This window comes from Pteropus vampyrus, unplaced genomic scaffold, assembly GCF_000151845.1.
Source record: "Pteropus vampyrus isolate Shadow unplaced genomic scaffold, Pvam_2.0 Scaffold99, whole genome shotgun sequence".
Taxonomy (NCBI): domain Eukaryota; kingdom Metazoa; phylum Chordata; class Mammalia; order Chiroptera; family Pteropodidae; genus Pteropus; species Pteropus vampyrus.
Window position 1 is genome coordinate 4,859,872 of NW_011888880.1, and position 17,813 is coordinate 4,877,684.

Here is a 17,813-nt window from a genome sequence, read left to right on the forward strand (position 1 = left end):
AACATTTCCAGCCTCAGGTGATGAACGCATGGTAGACATTCAATAAGTGGCAGCAACTTTTATCATTGCTCCACGGTCCACCATTTCATTATTGAAGCAAAATAAACCCCTATTCAGGGGTCTGCAAATTATGGCTGGCAGGCCAGATCTTACCTACTTCTTGTTGTTGTGAAGAAACTTTTATTAGAACAATTACGTCCACTTATTTACTTGTTGTCCATATCTACTTTCACTCTACAGCAGCAAAGTCGACTAATTGCAACAGTTTCTGACTACATGGCCACTGACGCCCACCTGGCCTTTACAGAAAAATTTGCCAGCTCCTACTTTAGACAGTGTTCTTAGCCAGACACTGGCTTGGATGGCTTTTTTCCAGATGCTTACTGTCCCATTCTTTTTTGCAACTGAAAGTGTCCGTGGGGCCCAGAGTTGGCTGAACACTTCTGGAAGGACTTTTAAATTTTCTGAGAGAGGCAATGACTGTAAAAGAAGAGCTCGCTGTCACCAACTCTTTCACCTTTTTCCTGCCTCTGATATAGACTTGATGTCTGCAGCTTTGAGAGTGATCTCACCATTACAGGGTAACTCTTATGGGAGGAAGGATGGGGCAAGCAAAAAGCTGAAGAAGGCAGACAGGGCCAGCTACATAATTTGCATGGCCTAATACAAAAATGAAAATGCAGGGCCCCTCGTTCAAAAATCGGGGAAAAAGTACCATTAATTACTATTAAAATATAAAGCTTTTTCCTTTTTCCATGGGAAAAGGAAAGTCTCTCTTGACTTGCCATGGTATTTTTTATTTGCTATTTAATGATGTTCTCAGTAAAGAAAAATTAAACCCTCGATTTGTTAGCATGAACTTTACCATTTTCTCTATATTGTGCAATGCCAATTTTAAATGCAAATATAAGAGCATTTAACTCATATGCAGAATCCCAAAATTACACAATTTGTATTTCATAGCTCGTACACACATACGTATTTTATTCTTTCCAGAACCGTTGAAACACTGCTCAAGACCAACTCAGTTGTGTTTATTTCATGTCTTGATTTGTGCACTTTCTGCCAACACTCTCTACCTGAGACTTACTGATAAATAAGGAAAGTCTGAAAAAGGAAAAGATACAACAGGTTGCCCTATCTTTCCCTTTCCTTCTATGTCATCATTTTCAGTATAAATGAAATGGCTAATTTTGGGAAGTGACTTAAGTAAGAAAGGAGGTGATAGGGTTCTTTGGTTGTTCGTGTTTCTTAGAATGCTTGGGCTTTTTTTTTTCTATATTGAAAGCAAGTCCTTGTTCGAATGGAAAATGAAGACGCTCTGGGGTGTCATGTCTTTGACTTCATCGTAGATGTAACGTGCCTAACTAGTACTTACTCTGAGTCTCACTGAACTCTCATGTTTTGTGGGTCCATTGGAATTCTGTGCTGGTGAACTGTCTCAAAGACGGTACGTAAATGGGGCAGCAGGGAATGACAGACACACATATTGCATATGTCTCCTCTGCTCACATACATGTCCCATTATCCCATTGGACTTCATTTACTTAACACAAGTTCAAAGATAAAATTATCCAGGCTTTCCAGACAGACAGCAACGGCAGAACACTATACCAAGCACGGAGCCCTTCTGAGTGCAGAGCCCTGTGTGACCTTATGGGTCACACGCCCATGAAGGAAGCCCTGATGACAGAACAAAAAAAGTGCAAAGAGCCGAGATCAGTGCATCATCGTTGAGCTGCCAAAACAAACTACCTTCAGACATTTTCCTAACTAAACAATAAATGTCCTTGTGATTTAAGTCTCATTTTCTTTTTCTAACAGCTAAAACCACTCCATGTCTTTTGTCAGATTTATTCCTAGGAACATTAGAGGTTTTATTGCCATTATGAAATATAACCTTTTAAATTATATCTTCTAATTGTTTGTTGCCGTGGTATGTTAATATAATTAATCTTTGTATACAGAATCTTCATCAAATTCTCTTATTTGATCTAATGAGAGTTTCTTTGAATCTCCTAGATTCTCTTGGGTTTTAATCACAAATATATAGACATAACATAAATATTGAAAGTGTTGCTTTGTCTTTTCAATCTTTATGCCTTTTTTTCTGGTCTGACTACAACTAGCTGGTACCTCCAATACAATGATGAGCAAGGTTTCAGCTCTTGATCCTGACTTCAAAGGGAATCCTTCTGTTCATCATTAAGTATGCTACTTACTGTAGAATTTCGATGACTTCTTTTTATCAAGTAAAAGAAATTCACTACTATTACTATTTTTCTGAGACTTTTTATAATGAAAGGAAGTAGATTTCGTCAGATGATTTTTCTGCATCTATTGAGATAATCAAATATTTTGTGTGATTTAATATTTAGTGTAGAGAATCACGTCAACAAAGTCTTTCATTTTAAGCCTTCTTTATATTCCTGAGCTAAATCCACTTGACCATGATGCATTATAATATTATACACACATACTCACATATACATCCATACATAAATATGTATTACTCTAATATGAAACATCTATTTCATAAATATTCTTAGATCGTAATTTCCCTCTCTCGTGCCGCTCTTGTCTGGTTTTGTTATCAAAGTTATAATAGCATCATAAAAGGAGATGGGCAGTATTTCCTCTTTGCTTATTCTCTTTATTCAGTAATACACTTATTTTAAAAATGCTTATTTAGAACATGCTATAAAATATGGGAATTATTTGTTTCTTAAATGTTTGGAGAATATGCCTATAAATGAACTGGCTCTTGGGTGGATTTTTTTCTTTATTTATTTCTGATGTTGTCATACAATATCTTTACTGGTTTATTTCTTCTCGATTCGATATTAGTACATTACATTTTTTTCCTAGAAATTTTCCATTTCACTTGTTTTTAAATGTGTGAGTAAAGGTCTTTATAACTCCATCATATCAATGATTATATTTCATACATTTTAATCTAGTGGGAATATGAACTTATGTTCATATTTCATATGAACATAAGTTCATATTCCCACTAGATTAAAAACTCCTTTAGCTCAGGTACCGAATCTATTCTCCTGTGTATGTCTGGAATCTAGTACATGATATATCCTCATGTGCTGTTTGTTGACTGAGCAAATAATGAATGTCTAATTAAACAAAACTGTAGGAAGCCTTTTTATCTTGAGTTCATATACAGTTTGGGTATACTTTTCTAGTTCTATTCTTTACTATCATTTATTACAATGCAGAAATGAAAGCATCTAATTCAAGAGGCAGATTTAGAAAGATTTTATTGCATTTAAAGAATTCAAACTCATTTTAAACACTCATTTTTATTATTTCATGTGTTTTTTTATATTTTTAATAACTTAATACTCCAAAACCAAATTTTGCTGCAACATATTCAGAAAGTATTTTTTTTTTCTTTCATGAAAATTGAACCTTTCTAACCAAGTAACAGTTGCTAAGGGATTTGGAATGGAGATTAGCATAGATTTGGGTAGCACAAATGATCCTTTGTGCATGGTAAACAGTCCACTTTTCATTTAAAAAATTAATATCCATGTCTGTGATGCTCGCTAAGACGAGTTTGAAAATAAGCTAAATATAATCCTCTTCTCTTTAATTTCCATGAGGCCAGTACCACTCAAGCTGATTATGTAATGTCAAAGACTCAAGTTTACTATCTAGCTGCCTAGCACCTCTAGGTCCTGAAGCTGGCAGTCATCAGCAATAATTAAACTTCTATCTCTGTAAAGAGGTTCTGAAAATATGCTCAGGGGCAGGCAATCCAAGAAATCTCAATGGAGAAAACTTTTAATTTTGTTGCCTCCAAATTTGAGGGATTCCTTAGATTAGTTTTAAATTATATCATTCTGTTTCACGGACTCCCACACTTCCCACCTGTTTTCTTCCCTTTGGGTCCTTGTCACCTTTCCCTAGAAAGCCCCTCCACTGTCCTCATTCCCACTGGCTACAAGTCTCCTGGACCAGGACCAGACCCAGCTGCTTCTACCTGCCTGCTGACACTTCAGGTCTTTCAGACAAAGAAGTCAGCTGAGGTCAAGGTCACCGGTGGTCCACAGCCCACGACTTCTCTCTGGACAGTGTTCCTAAGGTTTACCACAGATCTCAGACACTCACCTTCTGGGGATAGCCAAGCTCTTCACAAACCTCCAAATAAACAGCTCAGTTGTACCAATAAGGTATTTTTAGAATACTCCTCAAAGACTGCCTTACCATAGCCACGAAGGACAATCACGTGAGCCATCAAACTTGATAGTGTCAACCAAGAAATAATAAAGCTATTCCATGCAGAGAATGCAGAGCGAGGACTAAGAACCAACAGCAAAAACATGAGTCAAGGTGAAGCGTTAATCAGACGGTGGCTAATATATCTCATGAATGCATGCGTGTGTGAGAGGAGTAAACTTAAATATTAAAATATTAGATCTTAAGACTATACTTTCAGGGATCATTTCTATAGTTTGTTACTAGAGAAGCTTCTCTGGACACGTAAAATACTAGATCTTTGCAAACTTTCTGATTAATTTATTTAGCAATATTTATGGAGTATCTGCTATACAGTTGGCATTCACATAGTTCTTAGGAGGGGTACAAAAATTATGCCTCTGTGGAGTTAATAATCCATTGAGAGTGATATGATATCTCCTCTAATCATATTGAAAAATATCTGAATTACTTTGAATTCTACCATTTATTCTTGAACCAGAAAAGCAATTGTACATGTATGCTTCTATATTCTTCCCAGCTCCTAGATTTCTAGCCTACTTCTAGAGGGGGGAAAAAAAGTTAGATTCCTCTAGATTAAACCATAAGCAATTGAAGTACAGTGAAACAGTCACACTGGAGACCAAGTAGACGGGAGAGAGACCTTTAAACAGTGTAGGTATTAGGCCAGTGAGTCTCAAACTTGACTACACATTGCCTAAACTAACTGAATGATTTGTAGGTCCCAATGCAAGATAAAATGTGGAACCCCCTTGTTTAAACACAGGAGAATGGGTACTAAAGCATAAAATAGTTTTCTTTTTTCTACCTTTTCTCTCTTGACTAGTAACAGTGTTTTTTATTTGTTATTTAATGATGTTCTAAGTAAAGAAAATTTTAAATTTTAAAAATTAGCATGAATTCTGTCATTTTCTTCATATTGTGCAATGCTAGTTTTAAAAGCAAATAGAAGAGCATTTAACTCAGACAGAATCAGAAAATTACACGATTTGCATTTCGTAGCTCACACGTGTATATATTTTGTTCTTACTAGGACAGCGGAAGTGCTGCAGAAAGCTAGCTCGATTGTCTTTATTTCACTTATTGATTCACACGCATTCTACTAACACTCTGTCAATTCAGTTTAGTGATGAAGAAGGAAGGTCTAAAAAGAAAAGTTTTGCCTTTTTCTTTCTTGCGTGTAAGAGAAAGTTGCCGTGTTAATAAAATGGCTAATACGAGGACATGACATAGTAAGAAAGGGTATGATAGGAATCGTTGGTCATCTATAGTTCTTAAAATGCCATTTCCCTCTTTCTTTCTGGTTTACATGGGAAGAGTAGCCCCTCTGGGCTGTCACCTCCCCCACTTACTCAGTAGTAGACGTGACCCTCTTAACTTCAAATCTCATCGAACCCCCGTGCACCTTAGGTCCACCAGGATTCAGAGCTCATAGGGCATCTCCGAGGCTATGTGTGAATGGGATGCTCCGTTCTCTCATCTAACTTCACATTTAAAGAAACCAATTTCAAAGATAAAATTATTACAAATTTCAAGACGTTGACAGCGAGCCTTAAACCAAGCATGGGTGCCTTCTGAGCACTGGACCGTGAATTCAGCCATATACGCTGGACTCCTTTGAGGAGAGCCTGGGAGTCGCCTCTGGAGGTTGTGATTGAATTGAAGCTTTGGTCTGAACATCAGAAATTTTACAAATTCTCTAAGAGTTTCTGTGTGCAAGCAAAGTTACAAACCACTGGGGTTAAAAGGTTCTAGTATTATCATTCAAAATAAGTCAAAGAATCCACTAATATTCAAAGAAGTACATATTGAGACCCTGAGTTACCAGTCTTCACTGTAGCACTAAAAATATTTTTTTTCATTAAAACAATCCAGTGTACATCAGCATGTTGAGAATGTACCTTCTGAGAAGTTTTGCTGCAGTGAAATGTCCTATTTAGAGGACATATCGATAGTATTTATCACACTTCTAAACGTTAATTAAAGAAACTTTGTTTATAAAAAAAAAATGAAGATAGAGAAAACAATTTAAATATCTGAAATATGAACTAGATTAAATAAATTATGGCACATATGCTGACCTAGAAAACAAATCCATGATATATTGTCGAGAAAAAAAGTTTCAAAACTATAAAACTTATAGGAGCTCATTTTTATAAAATATAAGCAAATAAATCATCCGTATATCTGTGTCTATATAAACAGGCTAAGAAAAAAATCTAAAAAGGCATCAATTAAAGAGGTACCAGTTGTTAGCTCTGGGTGGTGGGATTTGTGTAACTTTTACTTTTTATACATTTCTATTTAATGCAACTGTGTTCCAGCTATGTATTAGCAAAGAATAAGAAAAGAAAACCATTAATGGGACCATGAAAAGAAAATTCACTAAATTTGGATTCCAAAAAGATTACATATATTCACAGATTCATTTTCCACAGATTATTTTTTTTTTAAAAATCACTTAAGTCATTTATATGCCTTAGTTTCTCCATCGAAAAAATGAGAATGATTGTTCATATCAATTACTTCTCAGGCATAAGTGAAAGTATTATGTTTTGTCTGAAGACTAAATATGAATTCAAGCTGTTACCATTACAAATACTTAGTATACATCTCGTTTTAAAGTAATATAGCAATTGATAAAGCATGACAAACTCATACGGGTTTCCTGATTTTGTCCTCTGACAAAGTCAAAGCCATACCTCTTAAGAGAAGGCCACCTTCAAAGACCTTATGATTTACCTTGCAAGAAGCGGGGGTGGGGGGGGTGATATTTTAGGATATTTAACATGGAACGGTATCACTCAAGTCCTTGCTATTATTCCCCAAACTGTCCTTCTTTCTTCAGAAAAAGATAAATGGTTGCAATTGTCCCTGTTAGGATGGAGAATAATCAGAAGGAAAGCACTTCCTCGCTAATTCCCATCTCCATAGAAACCGCTCAGCTCCCGGAGCCTCTGGTCTGCAGACGTCTGTCCCGTTTTCTGATATTAGGCAGCCTGAGCCCAAAGCCTGGATTCTCTCACATTGTGATACCTTGAAGGATGAATTGAAAGAACAAAAAGACTTGTGCCAAATTTTTAAAGACCCCCACTACATCAAACTTAAATCCTTCCTGTATTTTTTTCCCGGGTTTCTAAGAAACTGTCCCTAACATAAGTTTAAAAGGCCCCTGTAAGCTGTGCCTGTTATCAACACCAGTAATCCTGAATATCCTCTTCTGTTATTTGCACTCAAATGGTGCATTGATAAGAATTGCCTCTCTTCCCTAACTTTTTTTAAACATGCATATCTTCAGAGGAATGAGGCCAGGCTGTGGGAATTTTTACCTGCTGTGCGAACAAGTCGCTTAAATGTGGAAGTGATAGATGAGCTAGCGGTATTTACTCCCCATGTCCCTTTGTTCCTATTTGAGATCGCAAGTTGGGGGAATGTTATGGTAAATAGCCTAAGGCTGATTGAAAATAATTTAAATCAGTGGCTAATTGGATTTAATAATTGCACTAGAGCCTTCAATGCATTGAAGTCCTTTGACCTGAAAAAGAATTATCACCCTAGATTTCCAGAGTTCGTTGGAGTGATAAAATTTTAGACCTAGAATTTTAGAGATCATTTAAGTCAAAATTTTAACCCTAACTTATTGCTAACATAAGCCAAGGAACATAAAACACACATACACACACACAACATCAAAGACCCCATCCCATATCCCCTGAGCCAGAATTCACATGAGTGGGGCCCAAGAATTTCCATTTTTATTGATACACTAAATTATTTTTATAATCGACTAAATTTGGAAGCTACTTTTCTAGTATCACCTGTCACCCTCCCCACTGCCCACTTTATAGATAATGACACGCGTATGTCTAGCTCAGAGACTGCAAATTCAGTGCTGTATGTAGGCGTGGATGATGAATGAGAGGGTTGGGCCAGGGTGAAACAGTAGAGGGACGAGGACAGTGGCCACCTCGACAGCACATGCGTCAGCTTAAGGGGATGGAGCTAATCAGCTCTGGTTGGGTGTCATGAAAAACTCAGGCCCACGGTCAACCACAACACTCCCTCCTTTCCCCCCCCCCCCAAAAGAAACTAGAACTCCAGATTTTTAGGTGGAATTTTCCAGTTTTCTAAATGCTGTAGGAAAAACGAAACCTATGTTTGGACTGAATATTGGCCTTTACCTATCAGTTTACCACCCTCTTATAGAAAAACTGATTTGTGTAACATCGAGCCAACAGGAGTGCAACATTGGGAGAATAATGAGGTGTTTCGAATCTCAAGACAAAATTATTTCTTCTACTCTGTGCTTCCATTTCTTCAAATGATAGCAACTTATAAAAATCAGAAAGAGGATGATCTTTAAATTTCCTTCCTGACACTAGATTCCGTTTATCCTAGCCAACATCCTAGCCAATACCGGGAGATCTTTTTTTTTTTTTTAGTGATTTGCATCCCACTTTTAAGTAATTCACTTAGCATTAAAAAAAAAAAAAAGGCAGCATAGTTTACACACTGGTTGAAGTAAAACTTAATGTCTCGATGAAGGCATAGGACCATTCCCCTAATTATGTCCTCTGCTCCAGACCAACAACAATCAGAAGCTTACTACTCAGTGGCCTTATTTTCATACAATCTGTCTCGGAAAACAGTGACTTTTAAAGTTTCTATTAGCTACCTAAGAAATGGGCTTGAGGGGATATTATTTCCAACAACGCTGGGTGAAGAGCTGAGATGAAAACACTGAGAACGTTAAAAGGCTGCCTCCGTTAGCAGCACCACCTCCTCCAGTGCCTTCCTGAGCAACAGGAAACCCAGCGGCTACAACCTGTGGCCCAGTCACAGGTACTGAGAAGACTTCCAAGCCAAAAACTGTCTTCCTTCCTCGAGAGGCATGAAATTCCACACTTCGCTTTCTCACACCCCTGGAAATTCTATCCCTCAGATATGCATTTTGGTTAACTTGTTGACCTCTTTGCAAATGTGAAACCCCTCAGGAAGGCTGCAAGCTAGGGTGGATTTGTTTAGCTGTATTCTTTGGTGGAGGGCTCGCTGGAGCCACAGGGTTGGGATGCAGAGGAAGGGGACCATAGGGGCCTGGGTCACTTCAGAGGGTCACAGACCAGTGGAGACCTGGAGACAAAGGGGGGACCAAACAACCAAAATATCTGGACACTTGGATGTGAAGGAAAAAAATAAGAAAAGGAACTAGAAAGAGACCCAAAACAACTTAATTTTACCCAAAACTTTACTGGAGGATATCTTACGGAGGCATCAGGCCTGGACACCGTTGCCGCCATATTGAGAAAGCTTTGAAGCCCTAAAATCTTGTTCTTTTCTCCTCATACTCTCTTGCTGTCCTCCCCTTCCACCACCTTTGTTTTTCCTTCTTCAGTTGGTAATTACCTTTCGGTTATTTCGGTGGAAATTTTGTGAAGCTCACCAGGATTTGTTTTCAGTTTGTATAAAGACCAGTTGTGACTTTTCCATTAAGACTCAAACCAAGAAAAATCCTTACCTTGATTACACAGACACATTTCATTCATTTTTTAAATTAGTGAATGATTTTTTTCCTTAGGAACGTGTCTGTGTTATTAATATGTACTAGAAGAAGGAAAAAGTTCACCACTTTGTTGCAATACCAATAAATGTTGAAATTATAATTTTTAAAAGTAGCTGACTTTAGGGAGCTGCTTCTTGCCTGCACCGTCAGCTCGGCTCAAACTGACTCTTTGGAGCAATGTGTTCCAAGTGCCTGCGGCCTTTTATTTTAACTTAAAAAACTCTGGGTTTGTCTGTTACAGTAAAAATGAATTCAGTAATGATAATAACTTTTATGCTTTCTTCTTTCTTTCATTTACAAATAATTTGTTGAATGGCAAAGACATGACAGGCATTGTTCTAGCTTCTTGGGATGCAAAGATGAATAAAACACTCTTCACGTTCTTAAGGAAGTAGATGTATTGATAAGTCACGAGGCCATTCGTTCATTCCAGAACGAAGCAATCGATCGACAAATTGCTGTATTAGAGAAGAGGCGAGCGTGATGAGCTCACTGGTCAGGAAAATCTGCAGAGAACACATGAGTGCCATGCCGAATAATGAGGGGTTTGCTAAGTCAGAAAGAGGAACAGCATTTAATCAGGAGGAATGGGCTTTGCAAAGGCGGCGTGTGATCGAGGAAATGTGCGTTGGTTCCGTGTGACTGGGAATTAGCTGGAGACAACGGGAAAGTGCATTGAAATAGCAGTCGTCGTAGCCCAAGAGAGAGGGGTGCGCAGCTTAGTGTGCTGTGCCCACGAATGTGGACTTAATTCAGGAGAGAATTGGGAGCCGGTGACAAAGTTAAGTGAGACCAGAATTGTATTTACAGTGTTCCTTCTGGATTCTGGGGTGTGTGTATGTGTTGGGGGAGGGGGGGCATCTGAAGGCAGTGTTTTCACATGCCCCTTCTTTCATTCGGTAAAGAACTCTCCATACGGACATGAATTCAGTCTGAAAAAGGTTAAGTCACTTGCCCATCCAAGGCCAAGTATTGGACGGAGCACTCAGACCAGATCTGATTCTCATTCCTAATGAGAATCCTCTGGCCCCTGCTGGCTTCTCCGTGTCAATGTGATAACAACAGCTACCATGTAAAGGTCACGTCCACTTGGCCGGGAACTGTACTAGGCACGTCGCCTGTGTCATCTCTTCTAAACTGCAATCAAATGTAAAGGATCAATTATTATCCGCCATTTACAAATGAGGCAACTGAGGCCGGGGGAGAGTAAACGAGTGTGCAAGGTTACATTAGTCACAAAGCTGGGACTCAGAACCCGCTCTGTCTGATGAACCGCTGCGTTATCAATCATCCCCGCGTTTAAGAAAACCGGCAACACACCCTCAGTCTGCCACGTAAGAGACATTCGCGAAGGTCGAATACATGTTGATTGAAGGTCTGAGTCACGTAGCAAATAAGTGGCAAAGCTCGACCGAGCAGGAAACCAGGCCTCGCCAGCAGCCTTCTTCCCCCGACTTGGCAACAATCTACTTCGGACCTAATTTAGCCAGACGAAGTTGTCAAACTCACACCGAGAAAAGTTACAGAATGTCTGACATTGGGTGGAACTCTCCAGCCTCGGATAAATTTTTCAAAACCTCATCCCCTTTCCGGCATACGAACTGCCAGCTCAGTGGAGTGGCTCAGGCAGGAGCTGACCCTTTCAGTGGCCCAACAATTAGTCCCCGAGAAGTCCATCGGTAGCCTCTGAGAGCTACATGAGATGGGAATAGGGACTCGTGACCTTAAAATAAAGAACCTTAACCAATTCTTAATTTTTCGCATAAAATGAGCTCAGCAAAATAACAGACAACGAAAGCACTTTGCAAAGAGAGCTCTCATTTCATATCATACTTTGAACACTCCCTGCGACACAATGTCTCATCAAAACAATCTGGAAATACGTGATTACACCAGAAAGACAATGGCGGAATAAACTGAGGGGACATTTGTCTTCTAGGATTTTAACTATGAAATAATTAAATTCAATGGAGTGTGGAATTGTGCAGAAACGAAACCCAATCTCCCTAGAAATTTCCCCTCCGCTCCCTCAGGGGAATAAGCCGACCCTGTGTTTTTTCCTGTTTGTATTTTCTGTATTAATTTGCTGTGATCTCAGTGCACTGCCAGTGGATTTTCCATCCTCTGCAATTCCCACTTGGGGAAAGAGACTGTGCCTCCCAGCAAGCAATGGTGGCTGTCCCTGAGGGTGGCCCTCTGGCTGTGGCTTATCTCTACAGACTACAACTCTTTGAAGAACAAAGGCCTTACTCATTACAGGTGCGGAACCGATAAGCATGGCCTTTTTTTTTTTTTTTTAACTATAAAATTCAGATAAATCTCTAAAATGCTCATGGGCTAACCTCTTTAACTGACACAAAATATGTCTTTGGAAAAAATATATTTTGTGATAACCTGGTTTATTAACATTTAGTGGTCTGTTAAAACTCTGAGGAGATAAGAAGGGAATTCATTTTTCAGATTCCAGTCAGAATTTTTACCTTTCTGTAAACTGTGATCCACATATATTTAAATTATATTTAAAAGTAAAACTTGATCTACTTTTTCCTTTTTATGTTGATCAGTACTTTGAGAAAAAGTCTTGGTCAGTATAAAATATCAGCCATTTTCCTGAATCTAGTTGCTTTGAGTTAGTTTTTTACTTAGGAATTAATATTTAGGCAATTTTTTTTTCCCCAGCTAAGTTTTCAGTCGTCATGTGAGGAAGCGAGCAACTTCAAATAAATAAGCATTTTTCTAAAAGCTGTTCTTGGACAGGTGACAGCAGCAGGTTTAAAAAGAGGAGACAGACACACACATGCTCTTCTCTCTGCTCGTTTATTTCCCTGTCCCTACCTCTATGGCTTTTCCATGCCCTATGAGGGAGCTTTAAGCCGAAAGCTGTGAATTACAACCTTGCTCTAATAAGTGGGAAAACTTAGGTATCACTTTTCTTGCCTGGCATAACCACATATATCTTTCCGATTAAAGGATTGGTGATACGGTAAAAGAGGCATCCCAATAATTTACTCTAAGTATTTTCCTGGTTTTCTTGCTGAAAACATTACAGCACTTTTGAGATTCTAGAAGCTGCTGCTCTCCAACACCGAATTCATTTACCTCTTCTCCAGAACTCTCCTCTGTCATCTCTGCAACATTTGCTTTTCAGGACCCTAACTTGGCTCTGGCAGCCCTGAATCAGAGGCTGTAAATTCAGAAAAGCATTTAAAAAACAAACAAACAAAAAAAACTGCTCTTTCTCTTTCTCCCTAAGATAAAGCATTATCCTAGAGAATGCTATAGTCCCCAGGCGAGCTGTTTCAAGTGCTTATCAGTTCCAGAAGAAACTGATTTTTTTAAAAGTCCTTTGATATATTCAGATTTAAGGCAAGAATTGGGAGTTCTCTGGAGTGAATTTTACATGGATATTTTAAACTCAATAAAAACGTTGATTAACCTGTAGCATTTGTGAATATACTACTATAGTGAATGCCCAAATCAAATTTCTGCCTTTCTCCAAGAGTCCTGTGGAGTTTACAGATTAGTGCAGGGAGAGGCTCTTTACTGCGATCCTCTTTGGGGAAATAAAAAAGGCAGGGGCCTCGTGGCTTACACTCAGAGTAGGCACAGTAGGTCTTGATGAAGTTCTTATATTGAATGACTCCTTTTAACTTCAATGAGGGAAGTTTTCATGAGAGATAAGGGAAAAATCTTCCTGATTCGGTTTGTAAGTAAGCATGTGTATTTAATGATTGTGGTTCAAAATAGGTCACAAAAGCTTGGTCTTTGCAGAAGGGTCTGAATTTCCATCTAAAGAAGATGGTTAACAGACAGAGAGAGGTGGCCTAACTGTACCATTCTGCTCAGTTTTAAGTTTTTAAATCATTCCCTCTTCTCAAGAGATTACACCCACCGTCTTCCCAGGCTGAGAGCATGAACTATTCCCTGAGCTTGCAGCATGAAAAAAAGAGTGGTTTGTTTTCTTCTTTTTCCCTTGTCTCTTTCTTTTCTTTTTATTTTAATAAAAGAGTGAAGTTTCAAGTGTATGGCAGTCGCTTCACAGATATCAACTGACTTTTTTCTGACTACAGGATGTCTGTGGGCTCCCAGCAATTTAAATTTCGGTTGCTCACTGCATATTCCCTGCATTACAATGTGTACATTTACCAGACCCAAACAGAGAATTCCTTATGCTGGTTTATGGTTTTCATACCTATAAATGTATCTATTAACTATTTTTCATTCATGAACATCCCTGACTAGAAACAAAATTTTCACATAGATTTTGATGAAGCTAAACGTTAAATTTAAATGGTTTTAGACATTTAAGAATTTTGTTCATCAATGTTTTCAGATTCTTAAACTACTATATTTTTTTTCATAATTACATTTACAAATGATAACACTTATGGTCAGAAAATGAGTGTCTAATTCTTTTAACCTTAAAAAAAAAATCAGTTGTGGATTTTCAATAGAAGGTATTCGCACAGAAAAAAATAATAAAATCTTTTTTTTTTCTTTTTACTTGTTTGATTTGAACCTCTAAGAGGCTGAACAGGAATTTTGCAAGGCTGATTTAAGCCTCATACATTTGGTGCAACTTTCAAATTTTTGTTGATGTTAATTAAACTTAAGGGGTAAAAAAAAAAGGAAGATATCGATTTTAAGAACTGGAAATGTGCCACGTGGGCAATGACTTCCGGTTGAGGTCAGAGGAAACTCTTCATTGTCTTCCAGGAGTCCCCTGCGTGTCTGCTTCCTCCTCTCTCTGTCCCCCTTGCCCCTAACACACATTCTTGCCCCCTCTTCTCCAAGCTTTTGCTCACATCAAAGGACAGAAATAAAACACCTGCGTGTTCCTCGTGTGTACCTAATACTATACAGTTACTTCGGACCCATCTTCCTATTGAACTTTCAAAACAACCCTCGGAGTAGGAATCTCCATTTTACAAATAAAGAAATTCGGGCTCAGAAAGATATGTTTGTCTCCCAAGGTCACAGAGCCAATAACAGTACGCGGTGGGAATGCAACAGGGGCAGTCCGTTCTATCTGGGGTAGGGGGGGAAGATATCTTAAAGATGGCTGGCGCCGAGCTCTGAAGATGAGGGGAAACAGGAGGAAAGAGAACGGAAGAGAAATCGAGAGCGACACAACAGCCGGAAGGGAGAAAGCAGAAGAATGGGTGACAATCGAATGAAATGAGCAGTTCTAAGAAAATTAGTTCCTTAGCCAGAAGGGGAAAGGCAAGAACAAGGCCCATGTTTACCACGGAACCATCCCAGAAAGTCTTAGGGAAATTCCGTGTATTTCTGGAATTGTTGATGAACTGGAACCGAAAACAGCAAGATCAGTTGAGAGTCTGCCATAAAAACTAGTCCTACACCGCCTCTCTGTTTTAGGGGGTGAGCGCTAGTCTTTTCTCCACTGCAGAAGGCTAGAGGTATGTGTTCTAGAAAGAGGGCCTGAGAGGCAGGCACAACAGAGTGCGGAGATGTCATCTGAAAAGAGAGGAGTGAAGTGACATTTTACACGTCGAAGGTGAAGACCCTCAGCCCTCCTCCCAGCCTTAGCATGAAAGTTGTTTGAAATTGGCTCATTATTTTTGTGATATGTATAGTATCAGACTGATATGTCCCTGCTTCATTCCTAATATAAGTGATTTGAAATTTCTCCTTTTTCTTGATCAGTCTTGCTAGAGATTTATCAATTCTTATCATCTTTTCAAAGAACTAATTATAGGTGTTGGTTTTTTAGTACCGTATTTCTGCTCTCTATTTTATTGATCACTACTCATTATGTTCTGCCTTTCACTTTCTTTGGATTTAATTTACTCCTCTTTAACTTAATAAGGTAAAAGCTTAGTCAATGATTTTAAACCTTTCTTCTTTTCTAATACATGCATTTAGCACTATAAATGTTGCTCTGAGCACTATTTTAGCTACATACCATGAGTTTTGATATACGATATTGTAGTTATTATTAAGTTCAAAGTATTTTCTGTTTCTATTGTGATCGTTCCTACATTTAGTGAATTATTTAGTGTGTTAGTTCATTTCCAAACATTTGGGGCTTTTTACGTAAGTGATTTCTAATTCAGTTCCATTGTGGTCAGAAGACATACTCTACATGATTTAATTTAGTTAGACTTGCTTTATGGCATTGCACGAGATCTCTTTTAGTAAATATCCCATATGCTCTTGAAAAGAATGCTCATTCTGTAGTTGTGGGTCTAGTATTCCATATATGTCAATCAATTCAAGTTGATTCATTATTTTTTCATAACTTCTATATTCTTACAGATAATCCTTCCTGTCCTATCAGTTACTATAAACGGTATATAAAAATTTCCCACAGATATTTTAAAAAGTTCTTGTCTTCTAACTTCAAGATCTATATCATCTATTGACCTTCTATTGTTTATTTTTGCTCATAATTATATCAGTCACATATTACTACTTTTTTGTATGTCAAGTGATTTTATAATAGACATAAAAGAACTATATAGGCTTCAGATAGCTGATCACCTCAATTCAATCAAAAAATGGACTGGGTCGACAAGGGGTTACAGTCGCAGTAAGACTCATTTTGCCTCTGCTTGTAAACTTTTCCCTGGGTGTAGCTCACAGCCTCTTGGGTCTCTGCTTCCTTAGGCCTGAAAGTATGAAAGAGATTCAGTTCTTCTCTTTAGAAGTTTTGACCTTAACTCTTGCTTTAGACTGAAATATCACGTCCCCCCCGCCAAATTCATATGTTGAAAACTAATCCCCAATGTGAAGGTATTGGAGGTGAGGCCTCTGGGGGGTGATTAGGTATGAGGACTATGAGGACAAAGTCCTCAGGAATGGGATTAGTGTCCTTACAAAAAGAGGTCCCAGAGAGCTCCCTCATTTTTCTACCATGTGAGGACACAGCAAAAAGCTGGCCATCTACGAACGAGAAAGTGCCAGCACCTTAATCTCAGGCTTCCCAGGCTCCAGAAGTATGAGAGATAAATATCTGTTGTTTACGAAACACCTGGGTTATAACATTTTTATAGTAGCTTGAACAGATCAAGACAGAAATTAATGAACTAAGCCTAAGAAGTAGGCTGCTGCTGTAACAAATACCTAACAATGTGGAAACATTGTTAGAACTGGGCAATGGGTAAGGATGGGAAGAGTTTTGAGGCGAATACTAGAAAAAAAGTTTACGTTGCCATGAACAGACCTTTTAAGGTTATTCTGGTGAGGTCTCAGAAAGAAAAGTGCTGTAGAGAAAGCTCAGTCTTCTTAGAGAAACCTAAGTAATTCTGAACATAATTTTAAGGGTGAGTTTTCTGAATTGGTTCTGAGGTTTCTAGAATTGGCTGATTTGATTAGGATTAAAGTAGTTTAAACCTGTTTCTATTGGTAAGAGAGCACAAATAGTCTGTGGTGTGATGAAGTGTTCATAGAGATATGCCAAATATCTGCATTGGACACACCTAATCAACCACTTGTAAGAGCAAGGAGAGAGAGAGACAGAGAGAGAGAGAGAGAGAGAGAGAGAGACAGAGAAAGAGAGAGACAGAGACAGAGACAGAGAGAGACAGAGACAGAGACAGAGAGAGAGAGAGAAAGAGAGAGAGAGAAGAAAAAGCAAGGAGTTAAGCGACTCTGTATATGATACTTTCAAACATTTTTGGAAAATAAAAGATATAATAATACTTATTGTTTGCTCCTAATGTTGCTGGACAAAGAAGAGGAAGAAAAGAATGAGCTCAGAAATCAAATTCCCAGCTCAAGGGCCACATGAATGACCTAACAGCTACTATGAGTACCCTAATAGAGAGTCTTATCTCCTGTAGTCTTATGTCCTTGCCCTGTGAATGGCTGAGTTACAGGACAACCTGACTCCCAGCTTTGCAGGGTGTCCACTGTGAAGGGAAAGGCACTGATTTGGAAAGAATGGGATCTTCTTGGGATGGGGACATGTGGGAAGACACTGATCAAGCTGGGGACATTGAGCCCCTAAATTCTGGTGAGTCTTCTTTGACAGTGGAAGAGGTCTCCCCACTCCCAG

The 17,813-nt window shown here is 38.5% G+C and overlaps 1 pseudogene; it reads left to right on the plus strand.

The window, feature by feature from the left end:
- Window positions 1-4,437: 4,437 nt before the first annotated feature.
- On the plus strand, window positions 4,438-4,622 carry LOC111742723 (annotated as a pseudogene).
- Window positions 4,623-17,813: the final 13,191 nt, after the last annotated feature.